Here is a 21,362-nt window from a genome sequence, read left to right as displayed (position 1 = left end):
GGATCAAATAGATAGTTTACTCAGAAACTGTGATAAAGGATTTTTGAGATATCCTTAGTAAACCAGGAAAAATAAAGCGGGTGTCACAGAAGGAAAGTCAATAACAAAGGTTAGAGAGAATTTTAATTTGTGCTGAATGTGCATCATAGAAAATGAGGGTTGGAAGGGAGCTCAGGAGGTCATCTAGTCCAACCCGCTGCTCAAAGCAGGACCATCCCCAACTAGATCATTTCAACTAGGGTTTTGTTAAGCTGGGCCTTAAAAACCTCCAAGGATGGAGATTCTACCACCTCTTTAGCTAACCCATTCCAGTGCTTCACCATCCTCCTAGAAAGAAAGCTTTTCTCATTATATAAAATATTATAACTGAAATTTGTTTTATATTGTTCAGTTTTTTACTTGTGGTTGACTTTTCAGAAATGTACAACCCAGATTCAATGGCAGGATACAACTGACCTGCCAATTACAAGAATTAAATATAGATACCAAGAAAATCCAAATAAGTTATTGCCCAGCATAGAATCAAGTGGTTTCCTGCCAGCCACATGAATATACTTCTAAATTTAAAAAATGTGCTCTGTGCTGGACAGAAATGGAAATTGGGAAAAAAGTGGGTAATTAGCATTAGTGCAGATTATTATTATATCTTAATGTTTACTAAAACTGTTCTGTCTTTCTGGCAAAAGTGATGGAGGGAACTCTAAATTAAGGATGGTAACATTAACTTAAGGACCTACTAAGTTAAGGATGTTACCATATTCCTTATGTCTACCTAGATAGGTCTGGTGCATCTGTATGTGTCTTCTGATGTGACTGGACGCTACAGTCTTTTATAAGGCAAAAAACTCATCAAAATCAAAGGAGATTTGGCCTGAGTAATGATTGCCCCCATTTGCTCCGCCCTGGCTTAAAGTGCTGCAGTCCTGGGCACATGTGCAGACACTGAGCCTGGGAACAGCCGACCCCAGCATAAACTGCACTGGAGTTTATTACTCCGTTTTAATAACATGTGTAGATGTACCCATGGAAACCCTTTTGTGTGTGTGTGTGTGGCCCTTAAAAAAACCCCAAAAAAGGCAGTTACTTCTCCAAGAGGGAATGAGCATCGGGCCTGGAGGTACTGCAATACCAGGCACACAGAAAGGTCAGAGCAAGCTCCCACACCTTCCCCATGTGCCAAAAATACCATAATTTTTTTATTTCTTTTTTAGGGAAAATTTTTCGTGTTCCAAGTCAAATCAGCCAAATCAATTCCAAATCTGTGAGTCATTCAAGAACCATATGTGGCTCTACTACTGGCAACCATCCTCCACCCCCACCCGGGGCTTCAGATGCTTCTAATTCCTTTGGCGGGCATCCTACGTGCAGGCCCAAGCCCATCCTATGTGCAGGTTCTAAATCCTTTGGCCCATCCTAGGTGCAGGTTTGGATGCTCCCAAGTTTCGCTTGCCCCCAGCCGTATGGCCACAGGAGCAAGGTAGGGAGGAGTCTCCCATGTCCATAAAGTGAGCATAAAGACAATATCGTCCCACCTGTAGTGAAAGTGGGAGACTAACTATGCAAGGTACTTACCTCTTGTCAGAAAAGCAGTTATCCCCTGCTGGTAGGAAAACCATCTTCTAGATCATGGTGTCTCCCCTGCCAGGTAAGTAAAAGTACTTTAAAGAAATTTTTGGTGTTCTAACCCAAATCAGCCAAATCAAGTTCAAACCTGTCAGTCAGTCCAGAACCATAAGAGGTCCTACAACCAGGAAACATCCTCTACCCCCACCTGGGGCTTCAGATATTTCCAAAGTCTTTTGGCAGGCATCCTACGTACAGGCCCAAGCCCAGAGGCTCCCATTTCCACAAAGTGGGCTTTCAGCCCCCAAACCTCAGCAGGTACTAAACCACACCAGAAGAACAGTTCCTGGGAATGCTTCAGGAAAACTGCCTTCATGTACCCAGATACATGATGTTTCCCCTGACAGGTAAGTATCATCAACTACAGAAATGATTCCTGAAAGTAAGTAAAATACCATAAGGATAGGTTAGTGCAGCTCATCTGAATAAAATATATAGTGGTGTCCATTGTATACAGTCCTGTTCAGCACTGACTCTTTTTCAAGTTGTGGTGAGCGACTAAGCCTCTACATTGCATACATTTTGACTTCCTCTTCACTCTCACAGCTGAGCTATGCCTTTCTTTCCCATTTCCAATTAGTCCTGTTTCTTTACCAGCCTTAAATGTCTAGTAAACATCACCAAATGGGGTCCCAAACAGTTCACCCAGAATCCCTCTGTTGCCCCTCTTTCAATGTGTCACATATGATTAATATGACCCTGTCCTCTATAAGGTAAAGCTGAGCCAGGTTACCCTGTGCTGACTCTGCATATAAGTTTTTGGAGGATCCCAGAACTCATGGCAAGAACACTTCATTCCAGTCATGACGCGGGGCTAATTGGCACATGGATCATTTTTTGGTGGTTATATGGAGCGCACACATACTGAGCAGTGCTGAGCTATGGCTTGAAACTTTATTGACTCTGGTGGGGCCCAGCCCAAGTAACTATATGGTAAATCATGAGCCTTTTGGCTTGGCCTAATATCATGCATAGTGTGTGCTATATTTAAGTAGATACAAAAAAGTGCTGCTTAAAAATATGTTTATGGGGTGCCTGTGTTAAAATTTGTAGCAGTTTCAAAATAAGGTAAAATAGATCAGTTCTGGATGATCTAATGGGAACCCCTAGTAATCTGCAAATTACTATAGGCAAGTTTATTTCAAAGGACTTAGTAGGTCCTATTGGCATGACTATAGGCAAGTTTATTTCAAAGTCACGGTGTTCAAATTTGCCTCTCATTTTCATGTCCTCAGGGAGAGCAGGCTCTGACTGTAAGGATGGAGGGAAGGAGTTGCAGGGGGAACATGTTGTGAGGGCAGAGAGCAAAGGGATTATCTGACATCCCCAGATCTATTTTCCCTGATGTAGCAGTGGGAGGGGGACAAATTCAAGGTAAACATCCAATAATTACATTCTGTACCTTGAAAATTATAACACATTTATAAATATTCCATATATAAAATCTTAATTATTGGGGGGGGGGGGTGAGGGTCATCTTATATTTAGGGTCATCAGGTATTCATGTAATTTTTTCTTACTTTTTTGGTCATTTGATAGTGGAACATTCCAAATGGATGTATAATCCTCATCTGCCTAATTCTAAGGTATTGGTTTCCATGTGGCATATATTCTGACAAAGAATTGATTGAATTCTGATTTTTTTCCTGATATATATAAATATTTAAACTAATTTATTGTCAAGAATCTCCATGTAACATTCACTGCAGAGGTTATCCTAGTCCCAGAAAGACAGCAGTTAAAAGCCTGAATATATGTTATTCAAGGCATTATTACTGAAATGGATTGGGGGAAAATGCTCCATCACTTGAAAAACAAACAAAAGTATCTCATAAACCCCAAATAGAACAAGGACATGATTGAGCCCAGCAAAAAAATTGAGGGAAAATAATTGAAGAAATTTGCAAGGAACTTTGCCAGCTTGTTTTACAGAAAATGAATAGATATGTTCCAGTTTCTGTGGAAAGTTGTGGAGGTACTTCATATAATTTATAATTGATTTTCCACAAAACTGTTGAAAAATCGTTTCTTTTTTCTTGTGCTACTTAAAGTGCAACACCAGCAAAAATCTGCAGAACATGTTGGCAAATTCTTCAGAAACTAACTACCTCAGAAGCTCAGAAGCCTGATCTTCTGTTTCATGTATTTGTAAATGAGACTACAGAGAATGCGTGAAACATATGGATTGGTAAGACATACTACACTATTATAGTAGCTCTTCCTTAACAGTAGTTCATTTTTTAGGAAAGAATGTCTGAAGATGGTTTTAGACAAATTTTACATTAAAAAGCAGGTCACAGATTTGAGATATTAAATGGAATATCTTATAATTACAAGACTGACCTGGACTGTGATTTAAACATCACTCAGCAAAGGAGAAGACAGACCCAAGTGTTGTATCCAGACTTGGTTTTCTGTTCCTCTAAAGCATTATCTTGGAAGATTTGTTATTAGAGACTTAGCTTTTCAGTTCTAATTTGGTTCAATGCCGGTTTAGTTCTGTAGCAACAAGGAATGAATATCTCAAAGGTGTTTGGTGGTCCATGGATGTGTCTTCATATGCCTATTAATGCAGAGCAGTAAGGTCCTGAGCTTATCACTCCAGAGTGTTTTGCTGCTGGGTGCGCATATGCCCAGACTGCAACATATTGCGCTGGGTCACAGCAGCCCCTGCTGGCAGGGGGGCTGGGGTGTCAGCATGCCATCCCTGTGCTTCTCCGACCAGGCTCAATATGCTGCAGACGGGCTAGCTAGGGCATAAATGTGCTTCAGTGTGAGGCTAGCCAGCAGGCAGCTTCCACACTCTAGCACCGCCAGACCCCAGCCAGCTGGGTTGGCATCTACATGTGCACTGCTGCACATGAAAAAAATCCACCTCTGTAGCAGGGTAGGACTTGTATTTACAGGTAGTGCATTGCTACGGTGATGTAGTGTTTCATGTAGACGCACCTACTTAGTACTATAATAGTGATTCTTGCATTCAAGACTTGGTTATTGTACAGCCCAGTTTTTACATCCTCTGAGACCTTTGCATACACAACTTGTGTACGATTTTTAGTTACAACACAGAATCCATGGTATTTCCATGATCCATCTTGAGAGACTGCATTGTATTCAAGATAACTCACCTGTAAGACTCTGAGGGGAAAATGAATGTCAGTGGATCAAGTTTATACTATTAATCTGCTCCTGTTTTGATCTTGTCATCTACCTTGTTTCTCATTACACTTAGCCTATGTTAACCACACTTAAAACTCTAGCATATAAGGCTGCGTCCAGATGAGTGTGATGTTTGGCACAGAGCAAGTTACCCCGCGTTGGTAGGGGAGGCTGGGGCCAGCACTGTGCTGGCCCCAGCAGCCTTACCTGTGGGGCCCTGGTGGACTCCCAGGGCTGCAGCCATGGTGATCCTGCCAGGTGGAGCCTGGCTGGCAGCCACAATGCAGCTCTGGGCAGCCCAGCTCCACTTTTCAGCAGCATGTGCTGCCCGTCCATGTGCTGCTCCATTTTTTTTTCCCCACAGGTTTTTTTGACCCCTGGATATCAAGGGATCAAAAATCCCATGGAAAAAAAAAATGGAGCAGCGCATGCATGGGCAGAGTGCCTTTGTAGCATGGAGAATGCCTTACTGTGCAGCATATGGTGCTGCAGACATGTTTGCGGTACCACATACCTCACGGCCATGCTCATCTGACACGCCCCAAGAATTCAAGCAGGATAAAATGTGGTATGTGCTCCCTTATTACAGGAAAGTTGCACCTTTTTGAGTGAGAAGTATCTCCCAGTCGTATTGAGTAATACACTTTGTGTTGCTTCATGGAGATGATAAAATCAATTGAGTCCTGGGTCTGGGACTCACCCTACTGATTATGGGTCCCAGCCCCAGGACTGCCCAGGAGTCTTCAACTGGCTCCAGTGGGTCTCCAGGTTAAGACTGAAAATCAGCGGATTTTTGGATCTCAGACCTGAGATTGCATGAGAGCCACGATGGGACCTTTAAATCAGCTTATTTTGCAGTCTCGGCCCTAGGATTAAAGGGAGCCAGTTCAAGACACCAGTGTGGTACTATGATCTATATTTAGATTGTAATAAGCATGAATGTGCAACTGCTCAGAAAACTTTCTAAGTCATATTAATACTTACTATGATCTAGATATAACATGTGCTAAGTGTAATGTGTAACAAGGCCCCTGTGTGGGTTTTTCTGTGAGTTCTGTTCTAATCAGTTTATCCCAATTATTTCTTTGCACATATAGGACTTTTTAATTCCAAGGCAGTCTTATATCATTACAGGATTGATCAATAAATCAAAAGGACTCTTATAGAACCCATCATGGCATGCATCCCAGATAATTTTAAAGAGGAATAAAATGAGCAGGCCAAGTAATTACAAATAAGCTGTGTGAAAGAAATGTGACTTCAGTGTGGTTTTCCAAAATTAAGCCATGTCCCAGTTACAAAGCAGCTGCACCATTAAATGGGAATCCATAGGCTGGACTCCTACCAATTACCATATTAAACAAAACTTTGATTGCCTTTAACTGTAAAAGTTTACAATAACTTGTAAACATATAGCTAATAATATTGCCAAAGTTCACAAAGTGGTAAGTTACCTAGTGCACAGTGTAGTCTTAATAACAGTAGCAAAAAACAGAGTACAAGCCTTAATTCCTTGTTATTAATGTTTTATGAATGACTTTTAGTTGCATTTAATTTAACATAATTTAAATATGGTGGTTTAGATATACTCTCCTCTGTTTTTATTTACTTTTTTAAAAAGAGAGAGAATCTTTATAAAATGTTATAAATTGATGACATGTCTAAAGAAACCTTTAATTCAGATAAATAAAGAGCAGGGGATTGTGGCTAGTCTTCTGGGGTATATATTAATTTCCCAGTTGTGCTTCAGGCTTCATTCTGAACCACTGAAGTCAGCAGGAACTTTGCATTTGACTTCCATTGATGCAGAATCAGTAAGTGACTTTAGAGAATTATATCCATAGCTGTAAATTGGATATAATAATAGCGAACACTGAGGGTATTTTGTGCTCTAATTAATGTAATTCATTTTTTTTTGTAAAGTGCTTTTATACACTCAAATGAAAGGAGAATAACTTGAGACTTAATGGTATTCCATGATTCTTCTCCATGTTTCCATTCTCAGTGTTGTCTCTTAAACATGAACTGTCCTTCCTCTCCCAGTTCATTTGGCCTCCTTATTTCCTCATTCTAATTTCTCCTTGTGGTTTAAACAATGCCTGTCCACCATAAACTCTACAAATGTTAATTAAGTTAACCAGTCACTTCCCCTCTCCAAATCCAATTTACACCCAAGATATTAAGGAGGGGGTGATTACTGGAAACAGCAATAATAACAAAATCCTAGGGCTCTGGTATTGAAATCTTATGTATATAGTTTCATAGTTTCATATTTGTTAGGGGCTGGAAGGTAGGGCTGTGTGAAACTTCAGGTGATGAATCGATTCCGAGGAGATTTGGCCCAATTTGGTGGCCTAATCTCCAAATCTGAATCGAATCAGGGGGCCGATTAAAAGGTCTGAATTGATTCAAAGTTCTCCGAATCTTCGGAAAAGATTTGGAGAGCTTTGATGATTCGGACAGTCCCTGGTGGCTGCAGCAGAGAGCTGCAGCCGGACTCAAAGCTGGTAAGTAGGGGGTGGGAGAGGAGGAGCTAGATGGGTGGAAGGGGACCATGGGGGGGATCCCTGCCAGTCCCATCCCCTGACTGCTCCTCCAGCCCCCCCATGCCTGCCCTGCCTGCCCCAGCTCCCGGTGCTTTAAAGAAAAGCCTGCACTCACCGGGTGCTGCTTGGTGGGGGGAGGGGGGCAATTCCTGCTGCCCCTCACTGCCCCATGCTGCAAGGGGGGCCTCGGCCATGAGCCCCTGGCCCCCCCCACCCTCGCTCCTCCAGCCCCCCCGTGGGTGCCCCAGCCCTTTAAGAAAAAAAAACCTGAGAAAAACCCCAGAACTCACCATCCTGCAGCAGCCTCAGGGTTTTGGGGGGCTCATGCAGAGCACCCCACATGGCACAGGGCAGAGGGGATCACCCCCCCCCCCCGGTCATCAGGAATGGTGAATCCAGGGTTTTTCTCTTTTTTTTTTCTTAAAGGGCCAGAGCTGGGGCAGGCAGGGCAGCCATGGGGGGCTGGGACAACGGGGGGGGGGCAGGGGGCTCATGCAGAGCCCCCCATGCTGCATGGGGCAGTGGGGGACAGCGGGGATCACCTCCCCTGCCTGGCAGCACCTGCTAAATCTGGGCTTTTTTTTCCCCAAGTGCCGGGAGCTGGGGTAGGTGGGCAACCATTGCTGAGCTGGAAGAGCGGGCAGGGAATGGGCCTGGCTGATTTGGAGATTTGACTGAATCAATTTGGGACAGCGATTCAAATCACTGAATTGAATCACTGTCCCCCGAATTGGCTGAATCTGAATCCAAAGTGAATACCAGCTGCTTTGCACAGGCCTACTGGAAGGGACCTTACAGTCTCCTTGGTCCAGCCCCTTTGCACATGGGGAGGAAAAACTGCTGGGATCAAATGATCCCAGCAAGATGCGTGTCAAGGCATTTTTTGAAGATTACCAGGGTGGATGATTGTATCACTTCTTGGGGGAGCCTGTTCCAAATCCTTGGCACTCAGCTTGTAAAAAAGTTTTTCCTTATGCCTACCCTGAAGCAATCTTCAATCAGCTTCTGCCCATTATGTTTTTTCCTCCCCTGGAGGGCCTTGGTGAACAAATGCTCCCCTAAACCCTGATGTATGCCCCTGATATACTTACAGGCTGCAACCAAGTCTCCCCTGACTCTTCGCATCTCCAGGCTGAACAATCCCAAGTCCTTCAGTCTCTCCGCATACATCTTGGTCTCCAGGCCTCTAATCATGCATGTGGCCCTCAGCTGGACTCTCTTGAGCTTCTCCACATCCTTCTTGAAGTACAGCACCCAGAACTGGATGCAGTACTCCAGTTGCATTCTCACCAAGGCTGAGTAAAGTGGGAGGATGACATCCTTTGCCTTCCTTGAGATGCGTCAATGGATCCTCCTAATGTATGGGAGCAAAAGGGGATGAGGAGAGACTTTCATGAGACATGGGCAGAAGGGTCTAAAAACCAGTAGAACAAATTCTCTCCATTACCTGGAATTGAATCTATTATTTCTAAGTCTTAACATCCCTTTGTGGCCAGATAAACACCTGTGGAAATCACTGAAACAATGTTTTGTCACCATCTCTTCTCAGTGATAGGTCCACATAAATGAGAAAAGTTATCTATTGCTAAAAATTACCCTATTAGCTCACTGGTAGACAGAAATATGTTCTGAATCCAAAAGACTCAATCCAGTTGATGTCCCATATCACAGTCAATGAAGTTCCACAGGACGGATTTTCAACTTTAAGTCATTAGGAAAGTCCTTTTAAAAAAACTTCCAAAAATATTAAGGTTGCAAAATTAAATAATCCAGAGTTATGCCCAGATTAAAGATGTCTCTTCAGTCTTTATTCTTCTCTCGTGCATTGTGACAGGATGGCACCCAAGGACCACCATGGTGCCCCCAGTGGCTACCCTGATCTTGGCTGGCTCCCACTCTAGCCTTCCAGGGTCTTACCCTGCTTTTTCTTCTGCCACACCTTGATGTTAAAAGGTAACAAGGTGGGTGCCCTCAGAGGCTGGTGAGCCTCAGGTGCTCTCTCTCTCTGCTCATTTCTTCAGGCCCTACTTGCCTTAAAGGCTAAATTCATGGACACCTTCCACCCCTACAGCCATGCCCATATCTTGCAGGTCTTATTCTGCCTAGGGCATGTGGACAATGGATCATGGCTCTGCCCCAGCTTCAGCCCATGCTGTCACCTCTGCAATATCCTAGACCTGGCCCCAGAGCAGCTCCCTGCCCAGCTCCATGCCCTGCTAGTGCTGCTCAGGCTGATCTCTATGGAAACCCTGGTCCCACACTGTCACAACCCTGCCACTGCTGGGATCTCCATGGAAACCAGACAGAGTAACATGTGCAGGGGCTGCTGGGAAATGGAGTCCATTGTAGGCCCAATCCAACCCACAGGACTTTGCCTGCCCCTGATAAAGACACTGGACTTCAGAAAAGCAGATTTTAACAGACTCAGAACTCGTGGGCAGGATGCCCTGGGAAGCAATTCTGAGGAGAAAAGCAGTCCAGGAGAGCTGGCTGTATATTAAGGAGGCCTTTACTAAGGTCTCAGAAGCAAACTGTCCCATGTGAAGAAAGAATAGGAAGTATAGCAAGAAGCTGGGCTGGTTAAACAGTGAAGTCTTTAGGAAATTGCAAAGAATCCTACAAAAAATGGAAAAGTATAATGATATCACATGATCATACAGGAAAAAATCAGGAGGAACAAGGCAAAAAAAAAGGACTCTTTCTTATAATTCTAACAGACTCATAGGCCCTATCTACATGTTGCTATATGGTGATGTTGCTATGGAGCTGTGCTTTAGTACTTCCCTTTGGAAATACTAAAGCATGGCACAGTATGGGCAGGTACTGTACCGTGCACATGGCGCACCAGTAGATTTCACCACTACATCGCCATAGCGGTGTACTATACCCAGAGAGCACACTGCTATGTCAACAAAGCTAACAAACAGATGTAGACACAAGTGATCACTACATCGCCGCAGTGCTCTGTATGGTGATGTAGCATGTCACTACGTCGCCCTAGGGCAATGTGTAGATGCACCCATATTTTAAGGAAAGTGTAGGTCCCTTACTGAATGCAGAAGCCAATCTAGTAATGGATGATGGAGGGAAGGCTGAAATATTTAATATCTTTTTTACCTCAGTCTTCACAAATAAGGTCAGCTACCATATGATAAGTGCAGTTGGCAGCAAGGATAGGGGTGGAAATAAGCGGCCAAGAGTAGTAGAAGAACAGGATGTGGATAATTTAGAGAAGCTGGATGTCTTCAAGTTAGAAGGGCCATCCAGAATGTACCCTAAATTGCTGAAGGAATTGACTGAGGTTATTTCAAGGTCATTGACTATTGTCTGAGAATTCACAAGGTCAGGTGAAGTTCTGGATGACTAAAAAAGGACAAGTATATTGCTCATCTTTGAAAAAAGGGAAGCAGAAATATCCAGGCACTTACAGGCAAATCAGACTGATCTCAATACCAGGAAAGATTGTGGAGTAAGTCATCAAAAAGACTATTTCTAAGTACCTAGAAGAAAATAAAGCAATCAGGACTAGCCACTTGGATTTTTCAATAGCAAGTCACACCTAACCAACATTATTTCCTTCTATGACAAGAAGACAGGCTCTGTAGATGAGGGAAACAGTGGATGTGACATACTTTAATTTTAGCAAGTGTTTTAACATGGTTTCCCATGACATTCTTGTAAATTAATTAAGTAAATACAGACTAGGTTAAAGTACTGTAAAGTGGACTATGCTAAATGAGTACAGTAGACTCCTGTATTACATATATTTGACTTACCCATGTCTCTCATTTATGTAAGTTATTATTAACACTCAAGCAGAAAAATGCACCACGAGACACACTTTGCGAGATGCTCAGACTGAGTTAAACGGAGTTACATGCAGCTTGAGTTTCCAAGCAAGATTCTGGAGGCTCGCTCAGGCTCAGTGCCACCATTGTGGTAGCACCAGTCTCCTTTTAATGCTCTCAGTTAAGAGCTCTCTTAACTCCTTACACTTCATTAAGTGGCTGATGCATTCAAACTTTTGGATGTTTACCTAACCTTCTTTGATGAAAATGACCCCAGTCATGAAAGAAGTGCTAAGGTTGCCAGGCTGATGAAGGAAGCCAATGCCTGCTACACGGAGCTTTACAGGGAGAAGCGGTGTTTGCTCAGTGCAATGCTATCTCAACTCAGTCAACTGATTCTCAGCCCTCCACTTCTGGGGAAGAGCCCAAACAATATGTTTTTATAACATAATAAATAAAGTATTGGTTGAAAAAGGTTTTATTTTGTTACCATTGGTGTCATAAATGTGAGGTCTAAGGAACACAACCCCTTACTTTTCTGTTATTTCCTGTGGGAAAATTTACCTTGAGTCGTGCAAATTTGACATACGCAAGGTTTCTCAGGAACGTAATATACGTGTACATCAGGGCTCTTCTGTAGATAGCAATGGCTCAATATCTAGTTGGGAGGAGTGAGGTTCTGGATTTAGAGCTGTTTAATATCATCATTAATAATTTGGAGAATGAAACTGAATGCACATTTAGCAAATTTGGAGATGTTACCATGTTGCAGATTCTCTGGAGGATAGGCAAGGTTTCAGAATGACTTCAGTAAATTGGTGACATGGTCCTAAATTATTTGCATGAAAGTCAGTGAGGACAAGTGCAAAGTCCTGTATTTGGGGCAGAACAATTGCATGCACAAATACAGACTGAGGAAAGGCTGACAAAGTTGCAGTACTGCAGAAAAGAACTTGGGAGTCACAGTGGACCATGAGCTGAGTATGAGCCAACCTTGTTACAAAAAAAGGCTAATAATATATGAATTAAACCATCACTTACAAATCAAAGGGAATGATTCTTCCACTTAGTTCAGCACCAGGGAGGCCTCACTTAGAGTACTATACTTCAAAAAAGATGTAGACAGATTGGAAAGAGTTCAGTGGAGAGTGACAAAAATGAGTGGAGGACTAGGAAACATGATATATGAGGACAGGCTGAAAAAGCTAAAGTTTATAGATTCATAGATTGTAAAGTGTAGAGTCAGAAGGGACCACGAAAGATCATCATGTCTGACCCCCTGCCCCATGCAGGAAAGAGGACCGAGGTCAGATGACCCCAGCCAGGTGCCTATCTAGCCTCCTCTTGAAAACCTCCAAGTTACGTGGTAGTACCACCTCTCTTGGCAGCCCATTCCAGACTCTGGCCACCCTTACTGTGAAAAATTTCTTCCTAATATCTAACCTGAATCTACTCTCCACTAGTTTGTACTCATTATTCCTAGTTACTCTTAGGGGTGCCCTGGTAAATAGCGCATCTCCAGCTCCCTGTTGTCCTCCCTTAATAAACTTATATGCAGCTACAAGGTCTCCCCTCAGACATCTCTTGTGAAGGCTGAAGAGATCCAGATCCCTCAACCTCCCCTTGTAGGGTCTTGTACAGAGGCCACTAATCATACAAGTGGCCCTTCTCTGAACCCTCTCCAGATTCTCTGCATCCCTCTTGAAGTGCAGCATCCATAACTGGACACAGTACTCCAAATGTGGCCTGACCAATGCCGCATAGAGGGGGAGCATCACTTCCCTTGATCTGTTGGTTATGCATCTGCTAATGTACGATAAGGTGTGATTGGCTTTGTTAATGGCTTCATTACACTGCCAGCTCATGTTCATCTTGGAATGAACTATGACTCCAAGATCCGTCTCAGCCACTGAGCTACTGAGGAGGTCATCCCCCAACCTATAGGTGTGCTGGGGATTCCTCCTCCTTAGGTGGAGTACCTTGCATTTGTCTTTGTTGAATTGCATCCTGTTTCATAGATACATAGATGTAGGGTCAGAAGGGACCTTGTAGATCTTCTAGTCCGACCCCCTGCCCTGGGCATGAGAGAAAACGGCTCAAACGACCCCAGCCAGGTAAACGTCAAGCCTCCTCTTAAAGACTCTCAAGGTAGGAGCCATCACCACTTCCCTTGGAAGTTGGTTCCAGATCCTAGCTGCCCTGACTGAAGTAGTGCCTTCTAATGTCTAGTCTAAACCTACTCTCTAGCAACTTATGGCCATTATTCCTTGTTACTCTGGGAGGCGCTCAGGGGAACAAGGTCTCTCTCAAACCCCGCTGGTCCCCCTCATAAGTTTATAGATGGCCATCAGGTCCCCCCTCAGCCTTCTCTTGAAAATGCTGAACAGGTTAAGGTCCCGTAGCCTCTCCTCATAGGGTGTGCCCTTCTGTCCCTGGATCATGTGAGTGGCCCTCCTTTGGACATTCTCAATGCTGTCCACATTCCTCCTGAAGTGTGGTGCCCAGAACTGGATGCAGTACTCTAGCTGCAGCCTGACCAGTGTCACATAGAGGGGGAGAATCACCTCCTTGGCCCTGCTTGTGATCCATCTGTGGATGCAGGACAAGGTACAGTTAGCCCTACTGACCGTGTTCTCGCATTGTCGGCCCATGTTGATCTTGGAGTCAATTATGACTCCCCCATTCAAAACCCTCTTTCTTTGCCCCCAGTCTTTTCTCCTCTACCCCTGCCTTGATGATGGAAGATGTGTACTGCTCCCTAACATAGAGAGTTACACCCCTGCCTTTTTTCCCCACTCTGTCTCACCTATACAACCTGTACCCCTCAATTCCTACCACCCAGTCATGAGTAGAAGCCTACCATGTTTTCATTAAGACGACTAGGTCATACTGGGTGCTAGCAAGTAAGACTATGAGTTCCTCCTGCTTATTCCCCATACTCCTGGCATTTGTGTAAAGACACATTAGCCCTGATGGGTGCTCTTGGTGCCCCTTTGCTTTGATGTCTAGTGTGGCCCTTAGTGCTTACCTGGTTTGGTCCAGTGCCTGGTTTGTGGCTTGCCAACCCTGGGTTCTCCTTGACCACCGGTTTCCCATCCCACCATTATTTTGTCTGGAGAAAAGAAGACTGAGGAAGGAATTGGTAACAGTCTTCAAATAGTATAAGGGTGGTTAAACAATGGAACAGGTTGCTGGAACAGGGAGCCCTTTCCCTGTTACTGGAAAGTGCCGTGACTGCTTTATGGGCAGGGTTTTTGTAGTACAGGTACAGGCAACCAGCAGAGTGGTGGTTAAGGAAAAGCTCTGTGGTCAAGTCAGCTAACAGGGGAGTCACATGCCTGGAAAGGGGCAGGGCTTTAGTAGTATATAAGCCAGATCCATAGCAGGGAGTTAGACCCAGGAAGCAGCTGGGTGAGGAGGCCTTGCTGTGAGATGGCTGCTACTGATGACTACCAGGCAGGGACATTTGGGAATGTACCAAAGGGATGTAATTCAGGGCCTGGAAGAAATGTGGTAGGCAGCCAGTAGGCTGAGTGTTTGTGTTGCTGCCAGAAAGCTTAGATTTGTGTTTGGGTCTTAACTGGTGGCTTGGGTAGGAATAGAAAGAGGTGGTATGGGGGTCCTATTAGTGGCTGAGTGGCATGTGATTGCTTTGAACCCTACCCAAGGTCAGGCTGAAGGTACAGACAGCCTGCAAAGGGGCAGAGATAAGAGTTTGGGAAAAGGGGGCCTGGAGCCTGAACGGGGCAGAGATAAAGTTCCTGAAGGGCAAGATAAGGGGTTGGAGCCCCAAAGCCAGTCTGGGAACAGTGGGCCTTGGCTAAGGGACCAACTACAGTAGAGGGGTGGAAGCCAAGAAGGCCAAGGCCCCAGCAAGGCAGGAAAGACCTGAAGTGGCCTGGTGGCTTTGGGGGACAAGTGTCCCATCTAAGTGATGATACATAACATCTGCAAGGTATGAGCATGACTATGGGGGTGGCTGGAGGTCATGACTTAAGCTCTTAAGGCAAGTAAGGTCAGGAGAGTCAACCACTGAGGAAGAAGGAGCACCTTAGGCTCATCAGTCTCTGAGGGCAGCCTCCCTTTCGTGAAGTTTCCATCAAGACATGACAGGAAAGAAATCAAAACAAGACCTTGAAAGATAGGGGAGAGAGAGAGAGAGAGAGAAAGAGAGCCTAGCAGGGATGAAGTGGCCTATACAGGGCATCACAATAGTCCTCAGTCACCTAACCTATTACAGTTACACAGAGAGATTATGAAATCTCTATCCTTGGACATTTTTAAGACCAGGTTAGACAGACCCTTGATTGGGATGTTTAGTTGGGAACAATCCTGCCTTAAGTAGTGGGTTGAACTAGATGACCTTTTGGGGTCCCTTCTAATCTTCTATTCTACGCTGAAGGTTTTTTGTGTGTTTGGTTTGCTGATGACACTATTAATAACACTATTAATAAATTGTTAGGGAGCATGGATATTTTAATTGCTTACAGGGAAAATTTAAACAGTTTAATTCTCCTTGCATCCAGGAAGGCAGGGGATGCAGTTTAGGATTTTGAGATTTCTGCCTTATCTTGATAGTTCTGTTCAAACGATCAATAGAGAAACAGTTAATTATATTCACATTTAAATGAACTTCTTACAGTTGTTGTTATTCCCTGAAAATAATTTGACAATTCAGGCCTTTCAGAGCTATTTTTTCAAATTTCCTGCAGACATAAGGAGAGAAAAGTATCAGTTTACATTTACAATAAACATTTCATATGTTATTTTTTGCTAACTGTCACACCTAGAAGAAAGCTGAGATCCTGGATTACAGTTTTACTGGAGCAGATGGATTCTCAAACAAATTTTCTGATTCTGTGAGATTACAGAATAGAAGAAGTCCTTTTTCACCAAATCCAAGGGTGTTATTTTAATCTATAACATATCCTGATTCACTACTGCACTACTCCACTTTTACTCCAGTATGTCTTAGTTGCAGTTATCTAACGCTGAAGTAACAGAGTGGTGAACTGGACTCTGTCAGCAAAATTTTCAACGGTGATTAGCTTTTGAGGTTGTCATTTGAGAGATCTAACAAGATTTTTCAGAAGGTACATGCTCTTCTCTATTTTACAAAATTGGACCCTTTTAAAGAGCTCAAGTTCAGCATTCAAACACTGAGACCTTTATACTTTGGGTGGTTAATTCTCAGGAAAGTATTCCCTGTTATAAATAAAAGTGAAACAGTGTACAGTTAACTATGAAAAATATCTAATGGCTAGCATTTTTCTGGAGGGGAAATTAGGTTTTTAAATCCATGATGTCATTTGTGAGTCTGAATGTTCATTAAAGAGCCCTTTGTAATAAGTACAGGTTATATATACAAAGGGCACCTGCATATGTAAATAAAGGCTACAATGACTCCTGCGCTCCAGCATCTGACTTAATTAATATTGGCTTCTGTGCAGGGTGTGTGTGCCTTGTATAGAAGCCAAAAAAAGGAAAATAAGTTAGCAGCTGTAGGTAGTGTGTACTGTTTTGACACTTTCCAAATGACTGCACAAGGGACCTATACATGATGGATGTTGTTGGGATTTTTTAAACATACTTTTTAATGTCTTAACAGGCAGATGATGGTGGAAAGGAAAAGGAGGAGATTTATTGGCTTCATTTCTGACAAGTATCTGTGATTATGTCACTTAATTGTTGGATTATCTGTTCTCTCCAAATTAAAGCAAATTGTCCTTTTGCCTGCCTTCTAATCCTGAGGGGTGAATTTCAGATTCTTGCCTTTATGTGACTGTTTCCACCATCATCATAAAAGGCTGTATAGTCTTTGCTTATCTTTGGATCCCATTCTCAGTAAGATTCTCTTTGGATTGTTCTGGTTTTACTTTGCTCTTGTGCATTCAAAGTCCAAATGTCTCATTTTACCAGTGTTACTTCAGCAGGTGTCAGCTGATCATATTTTCCCAAAATCGGATGGCAGTTAAATTAAGCAGCAGTTTGGCTCCGTATATTCGGTGGTTCTTTGGAGAAGTGCACCTAGTTAATTCCTCCTGCAGCATTCTGAAGATGTTGGTACCAGATTCTGATGTCAGTTACAGTGGGGTACTCCAAGGTAAATCCATGGCACCAGCTCTATTGCCGTTTGAAATCTGAACCTGGTGATTACTCCATTTCTTAGAGTTGTGCAGAGTATTCACAATAAAGCTGAAGAGCAAAAATTAATATTGTCTTTGTTTGTTTTGTTGGTCTCTTGAAACTCAGCCCAGGGTTTTTTGAGATTTTCAAGTGAACCTCCGCTGATTTATGGTTTGTCAAGCAAACCTCGCAGAAGTTGCATTTTATGTAATTTTCATGTCAACTGGAGGTCACACTTGATGGTTTTGACTGAGTTTCACTGTGTGAGTTTTAATTTAACGTATTCCATCCAGAATAAAAGAATTTGTGTAAAAAAACCAACAACTTTATGCACAGTTGTAATGTCTTCAGGCAGTTGTAGAACTGGGATGCTTTAAGTGAAGACTCCCTCTCTATCAAAACATCAGTTAGAGAACCATGAAAGATAGAGATAGAAAAAGAGGTATACCAGCTTCTGGCTTCTTTACTATTCATTCCATGCAGGAAGAGCACACACCAACTGCAGATGTTTCCTCAGCCTGACAAAGGGTATTTATACTTGAAAGCTTGCTAAGAAGAATTTTTCCAACTCTTTGAGTTGGTTTAATAAAAGATAACAGATTCACCCAAAGAACCTTGTCTTCCAGAGGCAGAAAAAGGCCTTTTCACTCATTCCCTTTCTGAGTATTTGGTGAGAGTATGCCACAACCTGATAAGTCTCACTACAGAGACATTTTCTTAACATTTCCACATTCTAGTCTTTATTTCCCCTTTTTAATTTCATTCCATTACTCCAAGTTCTACTCCCATGTATCATCCTACTGTTACCCACTGCTAGGGCTGTGTGAAGCTTTGGTCCCTGAGTCCATTCGGTGGAGATTCAGCCTGATTCAGTGGCTGAATCTCTGAATCCGAATCGAATCAGGACACCCCTTAACTTCTCCAAATCGAATTGGAACCCTCTGAATCAATTCAGAGAGATTCAGAAAGATTCGGACATAGACACAGCTTTAAATATTTTTTCTACATACCTCAAAGTACCAGGGGGCTCATGAATGCTGCAATGCTGGGGTGCATGAAGCGCTTCACAGGAGTGCAGGGGGCTCCCCAGCGTGCTTGGCAGGAGACCCGGAAGTGGACCAGAAGCACTTCCAGTCCACTTCCGGGTCTGCCGGGGAGCCCGTGGGGGGCCCCTCCTCTGCACCTCCCTGGCTTGGCGACTGGTGCCTCCTAGGTCTAGGAGAGTACCTGGGGTCCCTCCACAGCTGATTGCCCAGCCAGGAGGTTGCAGGCCACCACTCCTCCCACAGCATGGTCCCCAGTGGACCTGGAAGTGGACCGGAAGTACTTCCGGTCTACTTCTGGGTTTGCCACTGAGCATGCAAGGAGGCCCCCCGCACTCCTGTGGGACACTCCATCTGCCCCACCATCTCAGCATTCACAAGCCATGCCTGGTACCTTGAGGGATGTAGAAAAAACATTTAAAGCTGTGTCTATGGCTGAATCACTGATTCTCTGAATCAGCATCGAATCTTCAGATTTGGATTTGGCCGAATCAAATAGGGGACAGTGATCTGAATCATTGAATCAAATCACTGTCTCTGAATTGGGCTGAATCTGAGTCCGAATCGAATAGGGTCCATTTCACACACCCCTACCCACTGCCCATATGGCCTTTCCTTCATGATTAATTCCAACACCACTCCAATCATACTTTGTTTTTTTAACTTGTAACCATACCTTTTGTTACTTACAAGTACCCAAAGCCTGCACACATGAACTTTACACATTGTGAGTAGTCACATTGATTTTAAAGGGACTTCTCAAAAGGTGCATCTACACAAGCTGCTTTACCATGCAGTTGACTAACTGAGCGCATGGTAAAGCATCCCTGTCTACACATACAAGTCCTTACAACACAGTCAACTAGTCTGCTATACAGTTAATGTGCTACCTACAAATGCAGATAGCAAGTTAACTGTGCCATACCAACTGTACAGTTGTGCATATGTAGATGGCAAATTTGTTCCCAGTCAGCCCCACCACCAGGGGGCCACCCTCAGGCTAGCCTCGGGGCTATGGAGCCCATGGCTTCTTCAGGTCCAGGGCTGGGGCAGCTCTTTTCCTTCCCCCACCTTGTCCTTTAAAACTCTGTAGTGACCCTGGGGGGTCTGTGCCACTTGCTGCCTGCCTCTGGCCACCAGGTGCCACAGCAGAGGCCCTGGGTCAGCCACAGCACCCTTCCTGGACCCTGGCACTGGCCCTCAGCCCAGCCCCACCACCTGCTTGCCTGTCCCATGCCATGCCCCTGTACTGTGTGCTGTAGGCACCTGCCCCAAACTGGGCTCTCACCTGCACCCCCTGAGGGCCATCAAGGGAGCCATGCTGACATCATCCCCAATGTCACACACTGCATCCTGGGGGTGGAACTGGTTCCAGGATGAGACTATAGACCTTGTTGCACTGTGGGATGAGGCCGCAGTCCAGACCCAGTTTGCCCAGGGCAGGCACTCCAACTTGCACATCTGTGCAGGCCTGGAGCCCACATGCAGGATCATGGGCACACCTGGTTGGCATGCCAGTGCTGCATAAAAACCATGGCCCTGCAGGCACAGCGGGTCAGCATCACTGTCCACAACCAGTGGTCAGGGGCTGCCCACAGGACCATGCCTATTATGAAGCCACTAGAACACATTCTCATGCCCCAGGACCCTGGGTGGAACCACATCATGTTCTCCAGCACAGGTGGCCTGCCAGAACCTCCATCATGGCCTGGCAGTGGCAGCAAGACATTAACAGGGGAGGGCCCCTCAGAGCCCCAGAAGCCTATCCCACCATGGTCCCCACCCCTGACATCATCCAGCAGCTCTGGCAGCTCTGCCAGCCCGCAGGCCCGGACCAGCACCTACCCCATCAGCTCTGGGTGTGCAGCCCCACCCAGGAGGCCAACCTGCCTTTATAAGCTCTAGCTCCTCCCTGGAGGGGGTCCCTACCCAGCCAGCTAGGTGTCATGCCTCTGCACCTCAGGATGCCATGGGGAGCTGCATGTTGTTGTCACCACCAGTGGGGACAGACTTGAGCCATCAGGCATGCCTGCCATGCCCACATGGTAAGCCCGACACTGGGGGAAGAGCCCTCCCCATCCCTGCCCCTTCCCCCCCTCCCCATCCATCCTGGCCAAGCTCCCCGTGGCACCTGGAGTTTCCCCACCCCCAGCACACAGGGGGGTGAGAGGCAGTGAAAAACTTTATGGAGCAGCCAGTGCTCCTTCAGCTAAGCAGGCACAGGCCTCTCACATGAAGAAATGAATTGATGCTGGCAGTGATGATGTTCTCAGATGTGGGAGACAGGGATGTGTAGCATAGGCAGAAGTACCCCTCCAGGTGGTGGTAAATTTTATGGGGAAGCATGGGCTTTCCCACCTCACTGTCAAAGCTCAGGGTTTCAAGCCAGTTTCTCACATGCACCTGGGGCACCATGGCTAACAACATCAATAGGACATAGTGGGTCAGGCACCCCTCAGTCCATGGAAACAGTTCATTGCAGCACACTCATGACACTTTCACCAGGGGTATGCATGGGGCACAGGGCATGCATGGCATGGGGGGGTAGCCTTGAGGTGCCTCTTCAGAGAGGACCCTGTGGGGAGGGCAGGGGTGCCACCAGCTCCATGTCCCAGTCAGCTGGGATCTCCTCAGCCTCCCAAGCATGGGTGCTGTGGGCCTGGTGGCAAAGGAGGAGATGGCCTGGCTTGCAGGAGAAGTGGGTCTGAAGCAGCCTCAGCAGGTGCTGCCAGGGGCCAGGCCTGGCCTGGGAATAGGGCAGGAAAGGCTGGGTGCCTGTGGCAAGCACCCAGTGACCCACCTGCCCCTGCAGAGTGACTTGGGATGGGAGCTCAACCTGTGGCTACCTGTGCCAGCGCCTGCCTAGCCAACTTACTATGGTCCCTTGTCACCTGCCTGCACCTGACCCCTGAACTGAGGCCAGGCAGCACACAGCTCCCTGGTATAGTACACATTATCTCAGAAATGTTGCAAACTATCATGGGAGCCTCTTTTTCCTAGCTCTTCAGGTCTAGCAGCTGCACACAGGGGAGAGACACCAGCTGCATGTGGGGATGTACCTTCAGGATCCTCACTAG

At 45.1% G+C, this 21,362-nt stretch overlaps 1 long non-coding RNA gene across 2 annotated transcripts in view; it reads right to left on the bottom strand.

The window, feature by feature from the left end:
* The window catches only part of LOC109283656 (uncharacterized), a 43,902-nt gene that overhangs the window by 10,051 nt on the left and 12,489 nt on the right, over positions 1-21,362 (bottom strand). For both annotated transcript variants that reach the window (XR_009461750.1, XR_002090919.2), the window contains exons 2-3: positions 8,420-8,682; positions 1,573-1,638 (exon numbers count right to left, since the gene is read on the bottom strand). This is a non-coding gene — a long non-coding RNA (uncharacterized LOC109283656). The remainder of the gene's footprint in view (positions 1-1,572; positions 1,639-8,419; positions 8,683-21,362) is intronic.

Source organism: Alligator mississippiensis, chromosome 4 (genome assembly GCF_030867095.1).
Source record: "Alligator mississippiensis isolate rAllMis1 chromosome 4, rAllMis1, whole genome shotgun sequence".
Taxonomy (NCBI): domain Eukaryota; kingdom Metazoa; phylum Chordata; order Crocodylia; family Alligatoridae; genus Alligator; species Alligator mississippiensis.
Note: the sequence above shows the minus strand (reverse complement) of the source record. Positions and strands in the feature narration are given on the sequence as shown.